Source organism: Pollachius pollachius (genome assembly GCF_949987615.1).
Source record: "Pollachius pollachius genome assembly, chromosome: 3".
Classification (NCBI taxonomy): Eukaryota; Metazoa; Chordata; class Actinopteri; order Gadiformes; family Gadidae; genus Pollachius; species Pollachius pollachius.
This window is the reverse complement of record NC_136936.1, coordinates 50,118,062-50,138,091: the sequence shown is the minus strand read 5'-3', so window position 1 is coordinate 50,138,091 and position 20,030 is coordinate 50,118,062. Positions and strand designations below refer to the sequence as shown.

Sequence of the window (20,030 nt, the reverse complement as noted above, 5' to 3'; positions counted from 1 at the left end):
AAAAACATTTGATGTAGTGTTGTTATTGCTGTAATTATTTTAAGTGGTGAAGTTGAAATTGCCTCATATCATGTTGTGTTTCTTACTTTTTAATTTTAATTGCACCACAAGAGGCTCTTATAGTGAAAACAAACTGTAAATTAACCAACAAATTACTAACTTAAAGGCTTCCAAAGGTTTGTGCTTTGAACCACCAAACATTGTTTAGCAGTGCATACATTTCCCAAAGACCATACCCAATCACACTCTGCAAAGTCTACAGCTAAACTAAAACAGATAAACATAAGTAGGTACTAACTTCCTAAAACACAAACCCTCCTCTGTGTTTTGCAATAATAAGGAAGTGAACTTTTGATCTGGTGTACCCACAGACACACTGTTACTTTCACTGCATGTTCACGTTGAACCGCCAGGTCACACTACTGTTCCATCCACCTCTCATCCACTCTTGAAGAGCAGAACACATTGTGAGACTTCTCAGGAGCGATGGACCTTGTTAGTTTCAAGCCCAGCACAACTTCCCCACATGCAAGGTTACTTTGTTACAGTCAATGAATTATATAGTACTCAATACCCTACCAAATACTGCTATGTGCCTGTGTTTCTATTGCTGCGGGATGGGGAGGTGATTGGTGGGAGTGTTCATTTTGTGGATGTGGATTTTAGTGAGCCAATACTTACGCATGTGTTATCTATCTAAAGCATGTAAGTGGGAGGTTCCTTTACTGTTGACAATGTACCTGGTTGTGTGCATCAGTTTCAAGTGAAGCCATATTCCTCTGAAGAAGACCCAGTTATGCATCTCTGAATACCAACCCACTCCACCCCATCCCCCATCTTCCTCCTCCCCTTTCATCCAGGAGAAAGGATGCGTCATCATCCTGCTGTCTCTCCCTGCCAAGCCTGAGGCCTCTCATTCTTGACGCGTCGATGTCCATGCGATGGTACCCCAAAATCCTCCCGTGTAAAGTCAGCTCAGAGATCAAATCCCTTTTCCCTGCCATTCGGTCACTCACTCACACATTCTACTTCTCTCTCCTCCATTTTCTCTCACTCGGTCTCTCTCTCTTTGTCTCTCTCTTTCTCCCTCCCGCTCTGTCTTTCTCTTTCTCCCTCTCTCTACCTCTCCCTGTATCTCCCTCCCTGTCTCTCTAGCTCCCCCTCTCCCTAACTCTCTCTAGCCTCTCTTTTTGTTAACATCGCTCTCCCTCCCTCTCCCTGTCTGTCTCCCTCCCTCTCTGTCTCTCTCTCTCTCTCTCCCTCCCTCCCTCTCTGTCTTTCTCTCTCTCACTCACTTGCTCGATCTCTCTCTCTCTCTCCCTCCCTCTCTGTCTCTGCTTCTCTCTCTCTGTCCTTTTGGGTCAGAGTTGAAATACGAAGCAGCCCTTCGGCTGGCAGCGCTTCAGATGTACATCCTCACGATCAGCACCAAGCAGTCGCAGGTTTCCCTTAAGTACATCGAGTAAGGATGCCTCACCACGTCATCCTCCATGGCCCAAACTATTGACTCCATATTATCCAGATCATATATCTTATTTTCTCTTTTTCTTTTTATTTAACATTTAATTTTTTTTTAACAAACATTAAATAAATATAGAAGAACAGAAAATAAGAAATACGATCTGTCGAACATCCTACTGTTTTCGTAGTTTTGTTGCTTTATGGGATGAATAATCGCCGCAGAGTGATTGAATAATTACAATAGTAGCCGGTCAATGAATCAATGCGGCACCTCTGGGAGAATGGATTGATGGGCAGGACTGTTGACTTGGCTGTTTGTGTGGTGCCGGAGTAAGGTGAGCTAATCAGTATGGATTCTGACTGAACAGGAAGGAGTGGGGCCTGGCGTTGTTCCTGCCTCCTGCGGTGCTGTCCAGCATGAAGGAGAAGAACATTAAAAAAGCCCTGACTCACGTTTTCAAGACAAACCAGAACCTGGTGCCACCCGGCAAAAAGGTACGGTGGCCTCTACACCTCCCTCCATCTCTCCCTCCCACTCTCTCTTCTGTTCCCTCTCTCTCTCCCCCCCCTCCCCCCTTCCTTTCTGACCATTACACACAGAAGACCCTTGACTACAATATATTGGGGCACTGGGTCAATGCTTTCTTAGTTTCCTGTCATGACATGAACATCCCTCTTTCTTGCAGCTGACAGTGTTGCAAGCCAAGGTCCACTATCCCAAGTACCTCAGAGACTTGAGACTTTACTGTGGACGGGTCTTCAAATGCATCTTAGTGGCAAGTGTCTGTTCCAAACCCTTGGTTTCAAGTCAATGTTTAGAGCCTGAATAAACAATGGCGAAACCAAACACTGAGATGCATGTAGCCTGACCCTTCCGTATTTACAGCAAGGCGAGAAGCACACGGAGGTGACCCTTCTGATTGGACAGCGCTACGGCATCAGCCACGTCATCAACCCCAAGACCAACCTGGTGGCTCTGCTGGCTGACTTCAGCCACGTCAACCGCATCGAAATGTACGCCGAGGATGAGAAGATGGTGCGGGTGGAGCTCCATGTTCTGGACGTGAAGGTGAACGGATCCTTTAGTGTCCGGTCCGACTAGACCGGCGCCACTGCTAGGGTTAGGGATTAGATTCCCTACTCAGTGGAAGAATGTGTTCGCTCACGTAAGTGCGAGATGCTTTGGATAAAAGCAACCCCTGTAGGACTTTGCTAATTCGCTTTTCCCGTGAAATGTGGAAAAAGATGCTACCCCTGTTTTATACTCTCTGAGTTGATCTGCAGCACTATATTGAGCTCTTAGTGGGAAGCTGCCTTAGCAGTCATTATCACCTCATTCCGGCCCTGCATCCATTGTGTGCTCATTGTGTGCGGTTTATCTCTCTCCTCCACAGCCAATAACTCTGTTAATGGAGACTGTTGATGCCATGAATCTGTCTGACCGCCGGCTATTACCGCTTACTGGTGGACTCTTGGCGCTCCATCTTCAACATGGCCCGGAGCGGCGCTGAGAACGCGGAAGCGAATAAGTCTCAAACTCGACCCGTGTGACCACATCTCCCAGCATCAAAGCATAACGTGAGAAATGAAAAGGTTGTTTCTAATCGTCCCGCTTCTCCTTTCCAGGTCACGAGGCGAGAGTGAAGCAGAACTACCGGGTTATAGAGTGGACCTACAGCACGCCTTACAAGGCAACAGAAAGTGTCTTTGTTTTCTACTACCCCTAGTGTAGCTTTTACACAACTGAAGCAGGCATGGGAAGACGACCCCTCCTGAGCTCTCTGTGATGAAACAAATGCAGGCACCACCACCACCTCCACCACCTCCCCCACCTCCACTGCCATTAAAGAGGAGCACAGATACCAGTGGGCATTTACCGGGCCTGTACCCCTCCTCGAGAAAACCCCCACGTGAGTCGAGCACAGGCAGCCTCAGGAAACTGAGGAGGAGCTGGAGCAGCATGACACCTCCAGGGGTGAGGGGCTTCGACCTCCTGCTGGAGAAGACCAAGGCCACGTTCACGGGGAAGAGCGGCAGACAGGATGGCCTACCACAAGCGCCAACAAAACAACAGAGGAGATTCTACGCCAAAACATTACCCAAGAGCTGGTCCAGAAACGCTGTGGACTCAGTCAGCTCTTCAGGCAGAAAGCTCCTGCGGGGGTCCGCGGTACTGCTTCCTCCGTCGACAGCGCCAAGGCTGAAGGCATCAAGCACGTGGAGGTGTCATGCTCCGTTCAGCCACTGCTTTCTGAGGGACCACGTGAATAACGACGGCGGTCCCGGCAACAGGACAGTCCAATTCCCATTTCCTCCAATAGCTGTGAGCCAGAAGCAACAGCAATCCACAAAGACCATCACTGGTGAAGAACAAAAATCCTCCCTGAGGGCAGAACAACCAGGCGGTCCACAAAGTTGCCCCCCCCCCCCCCCCCGTCAATCAGGACATGAGCCTCAAAGCCATGCTGCACAGCAGCCCAGAGGAGCTGCTGCTCACTCTGACACAAAGCTTCCACACGCTCTGCTGTCTGGCGCAGGCTTGCATGTCGCTGGTGGAAGGCCTGAGCGCCGAGTGGCAGCGGCGTGAGGTGGTGACCCAGGTGGACGAGGTCGTCATGAACTACGTGTGTCTGCTGAAGGCTGCCGAGGCGGTGTCAGGAAGCAACTGCAATGACCAAAGTGTGAACGCACTGACACGTCACTCTGCCGCCATGTCCGTCGTCATCCACAACCTAACGCACTCATTGAGAACACTGTTACACAAAGACACAGCCGCTCTGTCTCTGCTCTGCTCCGAGTTTTGAGTTAAAGCCAGACATGCCATGGTTTGAAGCCGCCAATTAGAACTGCGTCGATAAACGTTGCCTTGTGTTTACAAAACTTAATTAAGTAAAACAACTCTGTTGATCATATTTAAACATTTAAACAATTATACAAAGACGTCTATAAGAATATAAGTTAATGATGGCCTATAGTTCCCAACACCAATGCTAGATGGGATCATTTTATCAATGACCTTTTGGGGCTTTCCATGTGGACGGTGAAATATTTTAGGTTTTAATTGTAAAAATGTAAAAAAAAAATCAATTGTAAAGATGTCGAGACAAATCATTGTAAACAATGTGCTTAAAAATGTGATATTGTTGACTTTTCTGTAGATTTCATGAATACTTTGCCCATTATCACTGAGTATTTTCCATTTTTTGTCAGCACCCTCATTAATCCTTTAAACTATGAAAATATAAGAGAATTTTTCTTTGTTTGTCAATTTAGTTATGTTTCATTTCATGAAAAAAAACGTGTTTCAATTAAAATTGCTTAATATCATATCCGTTAGAGTAGCGTAGCGGAACTAAGAATGAAACGTTTAAAATGGAGTACTTTAAATGGACTTTCTTATGAGAAATGTGGGAGGATTCTACGATTCTATGATCTATCTACCCTAAAAGGGAAGCAAAAAAAAGCTGCCTTCTGCAATTTTTGGAAGGTTATATTTTGATGAAGCTGCTGCAGTTTGATTTAGTGCAGGGGTGTCAAACGTACGGCCCGCGGGCCGTATCAGGCCCGCGAACGGGTTCAATCCGGCCCGCGAGATGATTTTGTGAAGTACAGTATTTTTTTATAAAAATCCTTCCTAGCATTACATGGATTGCATTGACTGGCACTGATTAATTTGTTGTACATTGAAGTACTGGACAATTGTGTGTAACTGGAAGTCGCTTTGGAATGTAACGCAAAATGAGCTGCTATTTTTCAATGAAAGAAACTGCTGTTCTTAATGTGTCCACTAGATGTCGCAATAGCAATTATGTTAAGCACGCAAACTTTATACCGGGGCTGAGCAGGGAGCAAGTAGAAACAGGTAGTTCAGCTTGCCCGGAGCTACCTTGTCGTTCTGCCTTATACTTTCAACATTATGCGCTTCGGCACTCTCATTGCCCCAAAGTGTCTCTGTCAAAAAGACGAAAAGTGGACACAGAGTGCAGAGTTTTCCAAGAAAAATGGTCATCGTCCTTTTTATTCACGGAAGTAAATGGGAAACCTGTGTGTTTGGTGTGCTCACAGCATGTTTCAGTGCTGAAAGAATACAACCTTCGGCGCCACTATGAGACCCTTCATGCTGACAAATACCACCACTTGCAAGGACAACAGAGAATAAATAAATTAAATGAACTGTTGGCCTGTCTGAAGAAACAGCAGTCTGTGTTTAGTCACAGCAGAGAAATCAATGATGCTGCAGTGAAAGCCAGCTACCTTATTGCTTATGAAATTGCAACGACTTCAAAACCATTTTGTGATGGTGAATTTGTGAAGACATGCATGCTGAAGGCTGCAGAGCTTGTGTGCCCTGAAAAGCGTCAGGCTTTTGCAAATATCAGCCTGACAAGAAACACAATTGCAGACAGGATTTCTGATCTTTCGGCGGATTTGGACAGCCAATTGAAGCACAAAGTAAAATCATTTATTGCGTTTTCAGTTGCAATTGATGAAAGCACGGACATTACAGATGTTGCGCAACTGGCCATATTCATTCGCGGAGTTGATGACACTTTGACCGTTACAGAGGAGTTTGTGGAGTTGGTGCCAATGATGGATACCACAACAGCGGCTAATGTTTTCACCGCCCTCATCGGAGCATTGGACAGGGTCGGAGTGGACTGGTCCCGCGCTGTCAGCCTGGCTACAGATGGTGCTCCGTCAATGATTGGGAAAAAAGCGGGTGTTGTGACAAAATTCAAAGAGAAAGTGCAGACTGCAAATGGAGGATGTGATTTTTGGACTTTTCACTGTATTTTGCATCAGGAGGCATTGTGTTGCAAGTCATTAAAGATGGATAACGTCATGAAGGTGGTCGTCCAAACTGTTAATTTCATCCGATCGAGAGGCCTGAATCAGCGTCAGTTTGACAGCCTTCTCAGGGAGAACGACCACAACCATGGCCTGCCATACCACACCGAGGTAAGATGGTTAAGCCGAGGTGCTGTGCTGAGGCGTTTCTTTGATTTACGAGGGGAAATTGAAGAGTTCATGGAAAAAAAGGGAAAACCAGTGGTAGAATTTCAGTCCACAGAATGGATACAGGACCTTGCCTTTATGGTGGATATCACACAGCACGCAAATAACTTGAACAAATTAATGCAAGGGCGCAACAGAGTTGACTATTGCGGGAGTTTGAACAACGCTTTCAGATTTTTGGTGAACTGGAAAAAGACTTCAAAGTTTTTTGCTCACCATTCACCGTGAATGCCGCAGATCTGCCCGTCAACATTCTACTTGAAATAATAGACTTGCAGTGTGAATCAGATTTGAAAGGCAAATTTGCCGCAGCTGGCTTGGACACATTTTATCAGAATCTCTTGCCAGGTTACCCCAACTTGAAAGTCCTTGCTGCAAAGGTGTTGTGCATGTTTGGAACCACATATCTTTGTGAGCAAGTGTTCTCTGTAATGAGCATCAATAAAACAAAGCTGCGCTCAAAGCTCACGCACAAGCACTTGAATGAATTTCTGAAATTGGCTGCCACTCAGGATGTGACGCCTGATATTGATGCACTTGTGAAAGCTAAAAGATGCCAGGTTTCAGGAGTAAAATAAACAGTGGGTAACCCCACTTAAAAATGCTGCATGAGACACTGCACCCTGATGTAGATGTGAACATGAATGTCTTCTGTGGAGATTTAATGAAAGTGAATCGTGTGGGATTTACTATAATAATGTCAGTCACTTCAGTTCATAAGTTTGGTTGATTGACATTTTTCATGCATTGCACAGCTTTTATTTTTCTATCAATAAAGTGTAGCCTACAAGGCAAGGAGTAAATCAACCTTATTGAATAGTTTCTACCTCCGTTTGTATGGTTTGGTTAGGATTAATATGTGGAAATGACAAAATTAAGTATTTGATACCTAGAAGAGATGTTTGTATTTTGTTCAATCTCAGATAGGCTGAGACTCAAAGTTGTGTGCCTTTGTAGATACACTGAGACTAAGTTTAAGTTCCAATCGCTGAGGTATTGTTCTAGAAATTGCACACTTTGCACAATTTTCAACTTATTTGAAGTGTTTTTGCAATAGGATTATTTGTGATGTATACATTTTCTGAATGTGCTACTATTTTGTACCAAATGAAAACAAAGAAAACAATCTGAAATTGTCGTTATTTTTAATTATGCCATATTTTTACCGGTCCGGCCCATTTGGGAATAGATTATCCTCCATGTGGCCCCTGAGCTAAAATGAGTTTGACACCCCTGATTTAGTGTGTTCTCCCACAAGAGAATACAGTTATTATCCAGTGCTATTGAATTGACATTTAACAAATTTGTACTATTTACAAATAATATCTTGCGGGTCCAGCACACACTCACAATGGTGAGTTATTTAATCACTCATTAAAAAAATACTACTCATATGCAATCACTAAAAATATATTTTTGTGATTCTACATTTTTCATATTTTCTATGTTTTCATATGTGTAATCTATTAAATGTCTCATTCAATTTAATTTTTTTTTTCAAAATACAATAACATGTAACCATGAATTAAAGTTTCACTTCATAGCTTGGGGAATATTTGTCATTTTTATTGTATTTTTGATAGTAATAATGTAGTCATAATTGTATTAGTATTGTGCTCTATATAATCAAGACAAAGGCATCCCTAATTCTCTTCAAATGTTCCTATTTTCCAAATTCACCATATTACGTGCGTACGTGCATCAGAGATGGAAATTAACTTCTTTGCCCACCAGCCACTGTGGCTGGTAGATTTAAAACTACCAGCCACTCATCTTTTTTATACGCTATATATATTTTTTAATATAAGCGGACATTTTAAATAATATAATAGTAACAATAGATAAGAAAAGTGTTGTTCATACACATAATTTTTTCCATCAGAAGTGATTTTTACTGTAAGTAGGTGCTACGAAGGAACTGAGTTGAAAATGTTACACTCTTACCTCATATGATAAACAATACACAGGTATCTGCCATGTTAAGTCATGTTTATTTCAAAGGTGTTACGATGACAAGTTTGGGGATAATTCATCTATACAAAGTATTTTCTATAAAAAACAAATTGACATATTAACAATAAAACAACATGGCTACACCATCATAAGTCAATAGGAACATTTGTTTTTTCAGTGCACTGGCCGTTCAATTTCTTCAATTCAACCAGATGTATAATGAAATCTGCCCCTATAATGCAACAGATGTATCCTCTCGGTATAGGAAGACTCATACTCTGCCTATGCATTTGAAATTAAACATTTGAAAACAGACCATGAAGAAACAAGAACAAGAAACAATGACTTAATAAGTGCAAGACACATTGAAAAACGTCAGAATACATTAAACTATATATATTGTGGCGATCAAACCAGAAGCGGAGGCAGGTATCCGGTGTAACAGCCGGTTGGCTTTATTCCACGAACTTTGCAAACTTCACAACAGCTTAACAAGGCACACATGTATCGCTCTACACCCACATTTCACACACTCCTACTCGGAGCTCGCACAGGAAGACACCCACACACACTGCGCAACCTCCCCCAATCACAAGCCCCCATGTTGCTGGACCTAGTATCCCTACTTGTGATTGGACTACAGCGCTGTCACTCACTAGTACACATACCAGGGTCGCTACACTACCCCCCCACCACAAAGATCCTCGCCCTCGAGGAGACTAACAGCGACTACAGAACAGAAAAATACATGAGCATGAAACAACTCAAATTGTGCATGTTTTTTTTTTTTTTTTTTAATGTCCAACATTTCTTTTACTAACTAGGAAGATCTGGGCAGACTGCCATCACTTCCAGTGAGCCCAGGGCGCATTCTTGCCCTTCTAAGAACTCGGGTCTCACTCCTAACTACTCCTCTTCCCAGAGAGTGTCTACAAAGTCCCTGTAACGCCCCGGGGGTCTCCTCTGACGGCGGGGCCGCCCTCCTTCCTGGGCTGGAGCACCTGGACCAGGGGCTGAGTTGCTCTCCCCGTGAGGAGGGGACTGTGACGGTGAGGGGGGTGGTTCAGCTGGGTCTGGGCCTGACGGGGGCCTCAGAGTGAGCTCTGGCGGAGTTGGGGGTGGGGGTCCTGGCGTCCCAGGCCGGGAAATGGAGGCGTCGCCATTTGGATGAGACGTGGGAGGCTGAATAGGCAAGGCTGGTGTCCCCTCTGCTTGCCCCTGTGAGCCCCCACGGTACGGGGCCAACCGGTCTCGATGAAGCGCCACCCTCCTCCCCCTGCCGGGGAGCTGCACCCTGTACACCACCTCTCCCCATCTCTCCAGTATCTTGCAAGGGCCCACCCACTGGCTCTCAAGCTTAGGGCACCGCCCCTTTTTCCTCTGAGGGCTGAAGACCCAGACCAGTTCCCCAGCCCGAAAATGTCTCCCTCGGGTCCTCACGTCATAATTACGCTTCTGCCTCAGCCCAGCTTGCTGCTGCTGTTTCCGGGCAAAAGCGTGGGCCAAATCCAGGCGGTCCTGCAGCCTCCTGGCATACTCTGGACCTGGGGGGGCCTCTGGGGAGTCTGGTGGACGGCCAAACGACAGCTCGGCAGGGGTACGGAGCTCTCTCCCCAGCATGAGAAGAGAGGGCGTACAGGAGGTGGTTTCCTGCATGGCAGAGCGGCAAGCCATGAGCACCAGGGGTAGGTGGTCGTCCCAATCTCGCTGGTGCTGTGACGTGATGATGGCCAGCTGCTGGCCCAACGTGCGATGAAACCGCTCCACTAAGCCATCGCTCTGAGGGTGCAAGGGCGTGGTGCGGGTTTTGTGCATCCCTAGGCGCTCACACATAGAGGCAAAAACCCGGGACTCAAAATTCCTCCCCTGGTCGCTGTGAATGGTCTCCGGCACTCCAAAACGGCTGAACATGCCTGCCACTAGCGCATCGGCCACCGTCACTGCCTCCTGATCGGGAATAGTGTAAGCTTCGGGCCATTTAGTGAAGTAGTCGATGGCCGTGAGTACATAGCGGTTACCCTTGTCGGAGCGAGGCAGCGGCCCTACTACATCCACCGCCACCCTCTCCATGGGGGCTCCCACTGTATGCTGCTGGAGCGGGGCATGAGAACGACCGGGGGGACCCTTACGTGCTGTACAGGCATCGCAGCGGCGGCAGAAGTCCTCTACGTCCCGCCGACACTGGCCCCAGTAGAAGCTCTGGCGAAGGCGTCTAAGTGTCTTAGTCACCCCAAAGTGCCCCGAACCTGCAGCTCCATGCATGGCCTCCAACACTGCCTCTTGCAGGCCATGGGGGACCACGACCTGCCATCTCTGTTCTCCTGTTGCTGGTTGTGACCACGCCCGCTGTAGTACCCCCTGACACAGCCGCAGAGCCCTGAATTTGGCCCACAGCCCCTTGGTTATTGCTGAGAACCTTGCCACTTCCTCCCATGGTGGCCGCTGCTGAGCCTCCACCCACTGTAGCACAGGTTTAAGGTCGGGGTCCTGCTCCTGTTGCTGCCTCCATTCAGCTGGGTCGACCATCTGCAGCTCGCGGCAGATGAGTTCTTCTACCCGACGCACAGCGGCACAGCCCCCGTTTTCCTCCTGCAGTTCTCTCTCACGAGTCTCTCTCCGCTCGCAATACTGGCACCCCACCGCGGCACACGGGCGACGTGACAGGGCATCGGCGTTGGTGTGGCGGGCCCCCGGCCGATGCTCCACGGTGAAGTTGAAAGCCTGGAGCTCTTCTATCCACCTGGCGACCTGTCCCTCTGGCTCTTTGAATGTCATGAGCCACTGGAGAGCCGCGTGGTCTGTCCTCACTCTGAACAGTGGGCCGCACAGATAGTACTTGAAATGCCTGATGGACAGCACTACAGCCAAGAGCTCCCTGCGGGTGACACAGTAGCGCCTTTCAGCCTTGTTGAACGCTCGGCTGAAATATGCCACCACCCGTTCCCCATCGGGGCCAGTCTGGGACAACACACCACCCACCCCCGAGCCACTAGCGTCCGTATCCAAGAGGAATGGCAAGGAGGGATCAGCTGGGGCAAGAACCGGGGCTTCGCTCAGAGCCCGTTGAAGGCTGGTGAAGGCCTCCTGACACTGCTCGGTCCAGAGAAAGTCGCAGTCTTTTTGTAGCAGCTGAAACAGGGGGGCAGCGGTGCAGGAGAAGCCCCGTACGAACCTCCTGTAGTACGAGGCTAGGCCCAAGAAGCTCTTCAGCTGCTTCTGGTTGGTGGGTGCTGGCCAACCGGTGACAGCCTGCACCTTGTTCCCCAGAGTGCCAATGCCCTCCTCTCCCACCTTGTGACCCAAAAAGGTTACCTCTCGCTGCATGAAGTGGCACTTTTCTGGGTGAAGCTTAAGGCCAGCAGTCCTTATCCTCTCCAGCACTTGACGCAGGGCTCCCAGAGCTGTCTCGAAGGAACTTCCATGAGCCAGGATGTCGTCGAGGTATACCAGGCACTGTTGCCGGGGGACCCCGGCCAGCACCCTGTCCATCAACCTCGCGAAGGTGGCCGGGGCATTACAAAGGCCAAAACTAAGGACCTTGAACTGCCACAGCCCCCGCCCTGTGCAAAACGCTGTTTTGGGTCTTGCCTCCGGGGAGAGGGGAACCTGGTAATAGCCGCTGCGGAGGTCCAAGGAGGAGAACCAAGAGGACCCGGAGACCAGGTCCAGAGACTCGTCTATGCGCGGCAGGGGGTAGGAGTCTTTCCGGGTTATCCCGTTCACCGGCCGGTAGTCCAGACAGAGCCTCCAACCGCTCACCTTCTTGGGGACCATGACAACGGCGGCGGCCCAGGGGCTGTCTGAGGGCTCGATGATGCCTGCCTGCAGTAGGTTACGAACTGCCTCATCACAAGCCTCTTGACGAGCCAGGGGGAGGCGGCGAGGCCGGCACTTGATGGGGCGTGCGTCCCCCGTGTCGATGTCGTGATGTACTAGGTGAGTCAACCCCACCTCCTCGTCGCTCATGGCAAAGCTGTCTTTGAATTCTAGTAACAGCTGCCACAGCTCCTCCTGCTGTTGAGGGTCCAGGCCGCCACAGTTCTTCCTCCATATATCTCTCACAGCCGATATTTCCCCCTCTCTCTCTGTATTGGTCGAAAGTGACCGGGACGTGGTCGCGTGTACGGTGGACGTGGTCCCTGAAGGGGTGCTGTTGACTCCAGCCTCCACCGTTCCTCTGGGCTGCAGCTGTGAGGCTTTTGTAAGAAGAGGGGGAGAAGGTGAGAGGGGGGGGGTCGCACCTGATGGGGGGGTCGAGGTGAGAGAGGGGCCGACACTCCGAGTGGGAGTGGCAGGAGGGAGGGACGCGGCCGGGGTGATGTTGAGAGCTGCCCCTATTGATTCACCAGCCGGTGTGAAAAGTCTGACAGGGGGTGTGACAAGGGTGTCTATGGGCAACATAGTGACGACTGGTCCCCCTCGGAAACTCACCAGGCCCCTCCCAAAATCCAGGACACATCCTGTAGCTTTTAGAAAGTCCAAACCCAGAATACAGGGTTCCTGAACGGCAGCTATCCATAGCAGGTGACGTACCGCCCACCCCCCTATAGTCACTGAAAACCTGCTTTTTCCTGTCAGGGGAGCTAGTTCCCCGGTGACGGTGCGCAGCCACTTGGCGGTCGGCTCCAACTGGGTCCCCCCAGGCACCACATCAGGTCTCACCAAGGAAACTGTCGCCCCAGAGTCTACTAGAGCCAGACATGGTACACCCTCCACAGTGACTGAAATATAGCACGACTCACCCACCGAGGCACGCCCCACTAAGATGTCAGGTACCAAGCTGGTGTCATCGTCTGCTGTGGAGGCTGGCTGGGAGGTAGGGGAAGGGGGTGGAGTCCGCATATTCCCCTCTACGCGGACCCGGAGCCGTTTCCCTGAGCCGGGCGCTGTTTAGGGCACTCTCTAGCCAAATGCCCTGGCTGTCCACACTCCCAGCAGACTCTGGGCCCTGGCCGCGGCCGTCGTACGGGCTGTAGTGACATAGCTCTGATCAGTTCGGTCATTTCAGCCGCCCAGGCCGGTTTCTCCTCCACTGTGGGGCCCCCGGCTGCCGTCCTCACCGCCAGCGGGCTTTCTTTTACGCTGCTCCCTGCAGCTACTCCCCATACGATCTCCCTCTCTGCAGCCATCTCCAAGGCTGACTGTAAGGTCCGTGGGTGCTGCAGCTGAACCTGAACCCGCAGTTCAGAGGGGAAAAGGGCTCGGATGAACTGGTCACGGGCTAGTTCGCTCTGTACCCCCGGTGGCATGTGTGCGTAAGCCCGCCTGGTCAGACTCTCTATGTCGTTGGCCAGTACACGTAACGGCTCCCCGGTCCTTCTGCATCGATTATTTAGTTCATTACGAAGGAGCTCTGGTTGTAAACATTGTCCAAAACGCCTCTGTAGGGCCCCTACTAAAGCCGTGTAACAGTGTCTGTCTTCGGGGGTGAGCAGAAGGAGACAAGTCAGCGCTTCGTCAGTGAGGCAGAGTGCTAGCTGTAGGGCTTTAGCTTCTGTCGACCACCCCACTGCATGAGCTAACAACTCAAATTGTGCATGAAAAGCCTCCCAGTCTGACCTGCCAGAGTACTTGGGTGTTTTAACGGAGGTAACAGAAGCGGGAAGATGAACGCTGTTTACCTCGCGCTGTTCTCTCTCTCCGGTAGAGAGAGGGTTGCTGCGCCGCGTGAAAGACGGCGTCATGCTCGACTCGTGAGCTATTTCCACCACCGTCTCTCTCCGGCTCTCCTTCGCCTCACGTGCAGCTCTCTCGTACCCGCTGGCGGTTCCCGACCAACCGTAGGCTCCTTCCTCCACGTCTCTCCTCTCCTCCTTCACTCTTGTCCCGCCGAAGTCCTCCATAACGTGCAGCTAGCGAGATGGCTAATCTTCTGCTGTGGCTAGGCTAGCTCCCGACCGGATCCTTAGTTAACGTCCGAAGTCACTTCTGACACCAGTGTGGCGATCAAACCAGAAGCGGAGGCAGGTATCCGGTGTAACAGCCGGTTGGCTTTATTCCACGAACTTTGCAAACTTCACAACAGCTTAACAAGGCACACATGTATCGCTCTACACCCACATTTCACACACTCCTACTCGGAGCTCGCACAGGAAGACACCCACACACACTGCGCAACCTCCCCCAATCACAAGCCCCCATGTTGCTGGACCTAGTATCCCTACTTGTGATTGGACTACAGCGCTGTCACTCACTAGTACACATACCAGGGTCGCTACAATATATATATATATATATATATATATATATATATATATATATATATATATATATATATATATATATATAGGAACTCGTTAGCGTATCTGTTTGTGTACGTTCGCTATGCAGCCCTGCTATTGCGCATTCACAGACTGGCTTTTGTCAAAGGAATACCCGGTCAATGATGGATTTAATATGGACACAAACGACTAAACATTGGATATTTGTATGGATTCATATGCACATTACGGGATGAATTGATAAGCTCCTGTAAGGGCTACGATGGCACAGGTGACAGCTGATTTGGAACGGAACAACAGCAAAGTAAGGAACCCCGACTTTTTTACTGTTCAATTATTAATGTTGTTTTTGAACAAGTATTGGAATACTCGCTCGGAATATCCAACGAGTATTCGAAGCCTGTAAAATGGTATTCGGGACAGCCCTACGTCTTAGCAAACACACTTGACATCTGTTTTGACCAGACTGACAGAAAACAGCTGTTTGCCAAACAAGTGAGCAGAGCTCTAAGGTTACCCAACATGCTAGTTTTTCGACAGCAACAAACTATTGCATCAGGCCTAATAGAAAATAAAAAAATAACTTACGTGCAGTGCCATTCGAAGTCTTGAAATGGCCTTGCCTTTTTGGCAATTGCGTGTGCATTTCGAACTAACTTCTATCAAGCTGGGCTGTTTTGAGGCTAACGAGCGTCTTCATCGCTGTCATGGTTTCGGGCGCTGATTTCCCCTTGGCAATTTTCAAAACGTGAAGGTGACTTTTTGAGGACTCGTGGTCCTCCACGGCTTCCAATTTTAGGTTTCGTGCCACTCACTAAACTATTGGACCTGTGGCAATCCGAAGCATGTTTACGACAGAGAGCACAGAACACACCAGCCCGTCACGGTGTTGCCCACTGTCCGATGTTCGCCATCTCTTATTAAAAGTATACCGAATGTTGATACCGGCATATTATCTCTATGGTTACCGGTATATTATCCCGGATGTTGACAGTTGCAGTTCAGCAAAAGAGGCGTAGAAGAAGAAGGGGGCCGGATGTTGACAGTAATGGTTGTGGAACTGTGCAGCGCCGTATGACGAATGTATTAAATATGCAAATTTGAACGGACCTGACTGGAAAGTATTACCCGACACAGTGGCGGGCGAAGTGACACAATTCACCCGCCACCATACAAATCCACCCGCAAATGGCTTGTGGCGGGTGTTAATTTCCATCCCTGGCGTGCGTGCGTGCGTGCGTAACCTGTATAATATTTTGCTTTATGATAAATTTCTCTAACTGAATAATTTTTCTGCTTCACGTTATCTACAGAATACCCCCATCTACTGGTCTTACCTTGTAGGTCGACTACTTCTGTTTTTACATCAAGGGAGTCATACTGCCATGTTCCAACCCAGTACAAATTGGATGTCAAGGGAGTTTCCATGTGATGTCGAAGTGGTACAAGATGAAGGACTAGTGTTTGACGGTGAGGCAAAAAAACTTTTAAAAGTACCTGACGGGATAACCAGCAATGCCACTGTAGTAAATTCATCAAAAAATGAACTTCAGCAAATACCAGGGAATGCTTTTTCTCATCTGGAAAATCTCACTGAACTTGATCTTTTCTGCGCAAAAAAATACGGGCTGAAGAACGTTGACATCGATAAGGATGCTTTCATAAATCTAACAAACTTGAGATTTCTGAACTTAGGCTACAATTGTCTGACTTATGTACCCAGTATTCTTCCTCACAGTCTGACTACGATTTGGCTAAACAATAACGACATCCTGGTGCTCAATAATATGAGTTTTTCTGGTATAAGAAATGTGACGCATCTATTCTTGCAAAGAAACGGCATTTCTAGCAATAATCGCTCCAATCCAGTTATCATTTCAGATGACAGTTTTCTAGTTTTGACAAAGCTTCAGGTTCTGGACCTTTCCTCCAACAGTTTAAGACGCGTTTCAAAGGGACTACCAACAACGCTTACCAACCTGGTGCTTAGTGAAAACCAAATAGATTACTTTTTTGAAGTGGACTTTAAAGAGCTCCATTACTTAAAAGCACTGACAATACAGGGAAACTGCCCAAGACGAGGAAATGCTCCATATCCCTGTGTACCTTGCCCAAATAATTATCTTGGAATCCATCCTAAGGCGTTTAATGACCTTACCAAACAACGGTTGTTAAACTTAGCTGGCAACTCCCTAACAGAACTTAATGACTTTTGGTTTGAAAATCTCCAAAGTCTGACAGAACTCCGGCTATCATTCAATCTTTTACAAAATGCCATTCAGGGTGAACTGAAGTGTTTTAGTAGTCTTTCAAAGTTACAACATTTATATCTTCAGGACCGCAGAGTCGCTCACCAGCTTCCGCAAAAGACTCAAAACTCACCTGTTCAGAGTTCATCTCGACTCTGCATAGAAACCAATGCACAGCCACCATTGAATGTTGTACGTCCTGGCACTTGTACATTGCACTTATTCAAGGTACTTAATTGTGTAGCATCTACAGTAGCTGCTATCGCTGCTTTACACAGGGAATGGGTTAGCCTAGCGATTGTAATACTTGCACTTGGTTCTATGAACGTCTTTACTGTACCGACAGTGATATATTGTTTCACTTCTTATGACAAATGTACTTATTGTAACAAATGCACTTATTGTAAGTCGCTTTGGATAAAAGCGTCTGCTAAATGCCCTAAATGTAAATGTAAATGTAAATATCTTTCGTTCAATTATGAACATAACACATACCAAAAGAATCTTCGGCTGTCAAACGTTTTTTCAAAGCTTGTTTCACTAAAAGTATTGAACTTGGGTGGTTTAGTTTTAAGAGAAATAGAATTTCATACCTTGAAACCTCTTGTTTCGCTCAAAAACCTTGTTGTGCTAAATCTAGGGACTAACTTTATTGTTCACTCTAATTCCACTATATTCAAAAAACTCCCACAGTTGAAACGCATATTCCTATCAGAGAATCAGAGACTGTATCCCGTTTCAATAAGTATGGCTAACGCACCTGGACGGGGGAGAAACGTTAAAGCCAACCTGATTTCTTGACCATACCTGAGGCCCCCCCTGTTGAAGCCTTTTAGAATTTTGGCTAATCCAGAGTGTATCAAGGCAGGTAATGTGCTGAGTTTTAGCTCAAATAATCTTATCTTCATTACTCCGGAGCAATTTGAAGGCTATGATAATATCTCATGCCTTAACCTTTCAAGAAATGGGTTTTCATCTGCATTAAATGGGACAGAATTTGAGTCGTTGCCAAATCTGACATATCTTCATCTGTCATTTAATAAGATTGACTTGGCCTTTATCAATGCATTCCAAGAATTAAAGAAGTTAAAGGTATTGGACATCAGTTTCAACGACCACTACTTTAAAGCCTAAGGGATCACGCATAATTTAGATTTTGTTAAAAATCTGCCTGTTCTTGAGATATTAAATATGAGCAATAATTATATTCATACTTTATCTACCAAAATGTTACAGAGTGAGTCATTAAATGAGGTTTGATTTGGACACAGTTAGCTTGGGACTCTTTGGAAAGATGACTCGTCTATAAATCTGTTTACTAATCTCACTAATTTGAAAATACTTGACATTTCTTCCAACAACATTGCTGAAATTCCTGATAAGGTTTACATTTTGTTATCACAGCAGCTCACAACCCTGTTCATTAATGACAACAAACTCTTGGATTTTAATTGGACTAAACTGGAAAATTTCAACAACCTCCAGACCGTCGATCTAAATCACGATGCTATGACTCATGTAAGAAGCGTTATCACCTGTACTTTAATAACCCTGAATCTGTCTCATAATCAAATTGCACAACTCTCAAATGGATTTATAGAGGGCGCCAAAAAGCTTAAAACCCTCTCCCTGAACCACAATGACCTTACGGTTATTAACCACACTAACTTTTTAGCAAAACCTAATAAGGACCTTCAAACGCTGTCTTTACATGGGAACCCATTTCAATGCTCATGTGATGCAATGGATTTTATTCTTTCGATTGAAGGCAACAATATCACCATCCCATGCCTGAACACGGATGTCTACTGCTTCGTATCCTACGGCCACCCTCAGGTGATGATTTATTTTGATTTTGACCTGGCACTACTGATCTCCATTCTCACGACTACCTTCATCGTTGTCACCACGTCTTTGGCAACGGTGGCGCACATCTTCTACTGGGACGCCTCCTACGTCCTGCATTACCTGAAGGCCAAATGGAAGGGCTATCGTTCTTCGGCCTCGCCAGACTACGTGTATGAAGTCTTCGTAACCTTTGACACCAAAGACCCCTGGGTCTCGGAGTGGGTGCTGGAGACGCTGAGGGTGAAGCTGGAGGAGGAGGGGGAGAAGGTGTTGCCCTTGTGTCTGGAGGAGCGGGACTGGCCCCTCGGCGTCCCGTTGATCGACAACCTCACCCAGAGCATTCGGTACAGCCGCAAGACCCTGTTTGTGCTGACCAAGGCGTACGCCAAGACAGGGGTGTTCCGCTTGACCATGTTCCTGGCCCACCAGCGGCTGCTGGATGAGAACCTGGACGTGATCGTGGTGCTGATGTTGGAGCCGGTGCTGCAGAACTCTCACTTCCTGCGTCTGAGGAGGAGGTTGTGCGGGGAGAGTGTTGTGGAGTGGCCCAGGACTGCGGCCGCTGAGCCATGGTTTTGGCAGAACCTCAGGAATGTAGTCAGTGTGGACAACCAGACAATGTACACCAGCACTTACTCTCAGTACTTTAATCTGTTACTTACTTACTTTTAATCTGTTACTACTATTTAACATGTTACTTAAATTTACTTGTCGTTGTTGTAGGCTATTTTTGCAGTTATCTTTGTTGAGTGATGCTTTTGAAATGATCTTCTTTATGGGTTGAATGCTATGATAATGTGTGTTAATAATGAACCACTTTTAACAGCCTAGTTTGAGGTCATAGTGTTATCAGACTTTGTTTTGTATTGCTATTGTCTTGTGGTTTCAAAAGTTCCATAATATAGGGCCTCTAATTTTTTTAATTAAGGTTTGCCTGAGGCTGAACCATTGTCATTTCGGAAAGGATGGTCAACCCTCAATAACATTTAAATAATTATATAAGACCTCTGTGAAGAATATAAGTAAAAATTGGCCAATAGATCCTGAAACCAATGTTAAATGGGATTATATCATGTAGACTGTGAAATATTTCATGTGTTTTTTTAAATCAAAAAGGATTCAATCAATTATAAAAAATATCAAGAGCTCTTCAGACAAATCAATGCAAACAATGTGTTCAAAAAATTTGATTTTGTTGACTTTTCTGTAGATTTGATGAAAACTTTGCATATTATCATTGATTACTTTTCCTTTTTTGTCAGCACCCTCATTAAACATAAAA

At 46.9% G+C, this 20,030-nt stretch overlaps 1 pseudogene across 1 annotated transcript; it reads left to right on the top strand.

The window, feature by feature from the left end:
- Positions 1 to 13,195: 13,195 nt before the first annotated feature.
- LOC307073902 (toll-like receptor 8) lies at positions 13,196 to 19,420 on the top strand (annotated as a pseudogene). The gene is made up of 3 exons: positions 13,196 to 13,246; positions 17,729 to 18,283; positions 18,737 to 19,420. The product of its transcript is annotated as a toll-like receptor 8 (transcript).
- Positions 19,421 to 20,030: the final 610 nt, after the last annotated feature.